Below are 6,277 nucleotides of genomic sequence, written 5' to 3'. Positions count from 1 at the left end.
TTTTCTTTATAAGTTTCGGGACGCATTCCGTGTCCGATAGGAGAATTTGTTTTAGTTAGTAATTTTCAGGAGATACATTTTTCTATTGGGTGAAGTGAGATGCGTTGCGAAAAAACGCGTTGCAACCTTTTTGTGACTGACCATGCATGGGTAAGCTTAAAATCATTCAACCCTCTCGATCTGAGGAATGGTAAGGCATATACGATGCCGGCTAAGACAACGTTCGCTATTATGTCGCAACAGAACGAAGGAGACGAGGTCACGTCGATATTTGCGATTCCGGAGATCCTGCGGAGCGAATTCGCTCATCCGGTTCCGTATTACGTCGATCGTCGTCATTTTTTAGCGACTACTCACGGTAATACAGGTACGGGCGCACTTCTATGCGAGCGAACAGACGAAGATGCTCCTCACGAACTCGCGGAAACACACGATTCGCGTTTGCAGCGAGTAATCTAATGTTGCAAGTGTCGTGTAAAATTATCGTACGTTTCGCTACAACGTCCTACGTCTTGGCTCTTACTTGCCTTTCATTATTATTTCATCGTAAACTTCGAGAGCCTCTACATTTATAAGTAATTGCAAAATTCATTCAGACACACGATATGGCGAGTGTCTAATTGGCCAATGTTGACGCACACTTGTCGTATCGCGTGGCTGTAACCCTTTCCAGTTTGGTTCTGCATATCACCATGAAACGTCACAGTCAGACAAGAAAGAGCGAGTATTCTTCGGTGGTCTCTTTTCCCTTTCTATTTAACACACTTCTCTATCAAGGGGACTATCGCAGCCCTTTTTTTTCGAGTTACAACAGAACAGCCACGTCAAGCGGCACGATAGTTGGAACATGAGAGTTCCGTCTCCTGATGAAGCTGGTCAGAGAAAAGAATTATTTTCTACTAGATATCTGCTCGCAAACGAGTCGTGTGCCACCACGAGCGGTGTAACCGATACCGTCCGTGACGAACCCGATGTACTACGAACCAAGTCGCAGCGTGATTCACCGCGAGATTTCGCCGAGAGATTCGGCCGCGACACGACGACGCTCGTCGCGATCGCGAGAGAGCAGCCAGCGTAGCTTAGGATCGATGATCACTTGTCGCGAGGACGACGTTACACAGTGCAATTATACTTAATTACGTCGCGTAATCGAATTAAGCCGGGAATTATACGGAGAGACGACGAGTCGAATAGGACGGAGAGAATAGAGGATCCTTCGCGCGCCTCACACCGTATTGTCGCCGCAGCTGTAAGTACCGCCGCTAGTAGAGTAACAACACCGAATTGCATCATACTGAACATACTGTAGATGACAGCGTGTGTGGAAAACCACGAGTGTAATCCAAGTTCTAATAAAAATCATGATCACTGGGAAAAAGAGACGGTGTGCCGGTAAAATCACTCCCGTCCTCCCGTCGCACGTGCGCAAAGATCGATTTGAAGGGAAACGATACAATTTGGCCGGGTCAACTGTTGATTATTCTGTACAATTAGCGGTCATGCCGACGCAATCGAGTCAGCTTAGATTTTCCGAGGCGATAACGCGTTTTAGGCAGTTTCAAGTAGCAGCCAGAAAAGTGTACTTCGCATTTTGCCGCATTCCGACGGCGCGAAGTAACGTTAACAAGAGCGGTAATCAAGACCGAATGCGTTATCAGCGGCGCGACACTATCAGGCGGCGCGCGTGTCGGGGAGAAACAAATCTTTTTCAATTACTGGAGGAAACTGCCGTGCCGTAGGATGTGCCGCACGATGTAATCCCGCTCGTCGCTTATACATCCCGGCCCGCGCAAAATCCTTGGGGAGTCCTCCCGCGTGGTACGTAAGAACGCTCCAGTGAACAAAAACCCTTAACTGATACAGCCCTGCGGTCCCCGGACGGTCGTCAGCAGAATTTCGGATTTCGACCACACACATGGTACTCTTACGCTCGCGAGAACGAACGAAGACTTTTTTCTCAACGTGCGATCGGTTATAATAAGTTACAAGTCTGATCCGAGAACATTATTCACCCGGTGGATTGTAATTACAACAAATCGCGTAGCGTTCCACCTGACGCTTGACATTTCATCGCCCGGAAGTCTGTTAACAAGCGCACACTTGGCTTCGTACGCTTGGTTTAATAACGTAACTGATATCCGGTAGAAATTGTTTTTGAATAATTTCCAGAAGTTAAGATCTCTCAGTCAATAAGAACTGTAGGATAGTACGAGCTGGAATGCCGATCTCGGTAAACAACCACAATTTTTTTAATCATTTTGCCAATCATATGTATCGTATATTAAAATTCTTTACGTTTCGGTCACGGTTTCGAATCCTTTTCAATGGAAAAAATTATAACTATATAAGCTAAATTGTCCTTTCCTCTCTTTTTTAAAGATCTTTCATTAGACATCGGCTGTGTTCCGAACAACATTGAGAGAAAAGCGTTCAAATCGTATTGAAATCAAGAATAGCGACGGTACCGGTAGATAAAATGTTAATTTACCAAGATAAATAAAATTCTTATCAGAGACTCTCTTCAGTATGAAATTATACTCGGAGTCTCGATGCACTGAGAATCCCACGAAATATCAGTATTGATAATGACGAAGGGCGAGGGGACGAGGAGAAGTCGTGGCAAGAGGGTGTCAATAATGGACGCCCGTAGGAGAAACATCGTCTGCGTCTAATGTTCCGGCAAATTGGTTTCGCGAATGTAGCCTCGGCCGCCTCCCGAGAGGAATCTGCAAGTACGAGCGGGATCTCTCGTTGCGCCGATTTTTTTCCCGTAAGTACGTCACGTCTCGACGATACGGGGATATACATCCACGCGCCTCGCCGAAATCGGGTTCCGCGGGGGGCCAGACAATCTCGTAACCGAAGGAATTTGTAAGGAGCGGAAGGTGAGGGTAGCATACAGCCGAAAGCGCGGAGCATTCCTTCGCGAATCACGGTAAGTCAAACTTACGATCGAATTATTACTATAAGAGCTTTGTTACTTTATAAACTAATGAAGCAGTAAAAAAATATATACATATGCATATAATATACTATAATTTTTAAGGGACTCGCGGAAAAAGCTGGTTTTTCCAATCTTCCTGCAGTTCTTTTCAGTTTCTGCAAAAAACGTGAGGGAACATTTCTTTCCATTTTTCTCCATGGATCTTTCGCTTTCTTTCCGCGGAATTGAAGAGTTTTTTTAATCATGTAACTTACATGTAAAATATGTAATCAAATATATGGACAGATATATGTCACCAAGTTCACGGAATTAAGGTACGTAAACATGCAATCAGAATTTGAGAAAGAGAGAGAAAGAGGAGGATTGACGAAGAACATTGCGAATCGATTTGTTCCACGCACCTCCGTGCTCTCCCACCTCGCGCAAAGGTCGCGTATAACGAGCCGCGATTTAAATACGCGCTTCAATCGTCCACAATGGAGACGTTGGAGCGGGTATTTAAAGAAACATTTTAATTGCAGGCCGTAAGCCGCTTACATGTCCCCTCTCTCGTACGTTAATAAAAACAACCCCACCCGTCTATTTTAAGAAAGCGGTCGAGCCATTGTGCCCCTCGCGGCAAGTAATTCGACCTGTTCCTGTTTCGGCTAGCCAAAAATTGCGCCCGATTCCCTTCACTTCGGATATAAAAGAGAAAAAATTTCGCGAAGGACGCCTTGTTAGCGTATTGTGTTCCGTTTAGAATTTTAAAAATCAAGCAGATAATATTTCTTCAGCGAGAGTATTTTTTTCTCATTGCGCGCACGCAATCTCCACGTCCCGCCTTTCCATAATAAAGAAATACGCTCTCTCTCTCTCTCTCTCTTTTTCTTCCTTTCTCCCGCCCTGATCTCCCGTGGGGCATCGATTTAAGTTTCCTGTGGTAACCGTCGTGGCCGGCCGACGGCTCGGCTGTGAAGAAGGAACGTATAAAGAAGCGGCGCCTCTGTAATTGGGCATCAAAAGGCGATATTTCGCCGCGTTCGCGCCGACGAACGACGGCACGAAGCGAGAGAAGCGACGAGGACCGCAGGGCAGGCTCGCTCTCGCGGATCAGTCGGACACCACGTAACCGGGCGATGGGGTGGCTCTTTACGAGGGTCGGTTCTACCCCGAATGATGATAGTATGCCTTGTTACCGCGGCCACGGCGCCGAGAAGAGAGTCGCGCTCCCCCGGGTAATATCGCATACAATTATGTCCACAGAAAAGAAGACACACATGCATTATAGATGCGGGATTGCCCCCATCCCGTTATACATACCCCCCTCCCGCCGGTAAATCATGTCACAGGGTTGGTTAACTCTGCAAATGATCTGAGGCGTTGCGCCGCCTTGCCGGCCGTCCAATCTACTCTCCCTTTCCGTTTGTTTCTCGGCTTTACGCTCAGATATTTCAAGATATTAACGTTCTTACGAGTTGTTTTAAGGATAGCTTTGAAAAATCAAATGTATCTGTGACAGTCTACTAGTTTTTCCCATAAACAATTCATGCTAAACTCGATCTCCACGCCAACTAATATTTTTTTTTACTTTGAATATTCACTTTTGTGATAAATAACTTTCCAATTCGCAAGAAATCATAAATGAAATCATTATAACACATTTATAAAATCCCATAATGTATACTGTTTTCGGTGAATTAAAAGTCATTAAAACGGTCTGGCAGGGAACGTGTTAATTACTTTCTCATCATAATCATTCACATTCATTCACATCATAATCGAAAAATTTAATACTTTAGATGATACTTTGTCAGTGTTCAAATTACACGCTCGTATTACTTTGCGCTGATATACAACAACATTCAACCGTGGTCTCGCGTCGATCAATCGTCGTTCTGCAATCATTTCACCTCACCAGCCGCCCAGGTAGCAGGCAACCGTGCAAACGCATTGGCTCGTAATCTACGTCGAGGGGCGGTTCCTCGATATTTAAACGCTTGAAATTATAAGTTCGCGTGAAACTAGTTTCGAATACTAGTTTGGTATTGACAATGTCGGTGACGTGTAGTTTAGATATATACATATACGTTCATATATACATATATACATATATACGTTCATATATACATATATACATATATACATATATCTTCAATAGTATCTCATATCTTTAGGAACACACATATACACACACTCACGTTAATGATTATATATATATGCCTCAGCAAAAGATCAAAAGCTTACTATATATTGTAGATTCTAATGCGGATGCAAGCAAATGTAGATATTTTGATGATTGCAAAAATTGTGTATATATATATATATAATTATAATAATAATATATATATAATAATAATATATATATAATAATAATATATATATATATATAATTTTCAAAATAAGTGTTTTATCGTTTTACCGTTTGTCGGTAATCTTTATGATGCACACTCTTCTTAAATCAACTTTATTTCCATCTCAGATAACGTTTTTCGAAAAGAAACAAGGATAATACAATGACTGGTATTGAACTATATAATAAACTAGAATAAACACTATTTTTGTTTCTGCCGCATGACTTCGTGCTAAGAAAGATAGTATCTTAGTAGTATCTCTGTTTGTGTCCGTCTTTGTTTTATCTGAGATTATACAAACTATATAGCATGTTATTAAGACAAAAGCAAAATACTATTTAGGCCTTTGTTTTATAGATCTGTTTACAGGCCACGACCTCCAACATACCAGTATATATATTATATAGTTCAATGGTGATTAGATAGTACATTCCTAAAGCTTTTATATATATTTATTAGTATTATTATATTAGGTTGTAACAAAAGTTTGTAGCGTTGTACTTTATTGACATTTCAAAACAATTATTCTAATCATTCTAAATATTCTAGACATTCTAATCACAAATAATGATTACTAATCACTTAATAAATGCTAACTTCTGTTGAACGCAGTATAATAACCGGTCTTTAATAGCATTCAATGAGATTTCCAACGGAAAGTATTGCATTAGTATTTCTGCAGCGACAATTTTAACAGATCTTAGATCTTAGATTTCAATTAAAATTAAATTAGCTATTAAATAATATGACGCACGAGCTAGGTGATAAAAACGCGGAAAAACGCAAATGTTATAAAATTGTATTAATAACTTCTGATGTCATTATCAACATATCGATAACATATTCAAATAGGCATCGAATAATAAAACCTGCGTCATCGAAAAATCCGATTGATCTTATATTTAATCATAAGTGTATAATAACTAGATTGTACATTCAGCCTCAAGGTCGTTATATGTTAGAGAGAGATAGTTGCTGTACGGGTACTATTTTGTCTTCG

This window comes from Dinoponera quadriceps, unplaced genomic scaffold (assembly GCF_001313825.1).
Source record: "Dinoponera quadriceps isolate SergipeBrazil2010 unplaced genomic scaffold, ASM131382v1 scaffold453, whole genome shotgun sequence".
NCBI classification, from domain to species: domain Eukaryota; kingdom Metazoa; phylum Arthropoda; class Insecta; order Hymenoptera; family Formicidae; genus Dinoponera; species Dinoponera quadriceps.
This window is presented reverse-complemented; position numbering follows the sequence as displayed.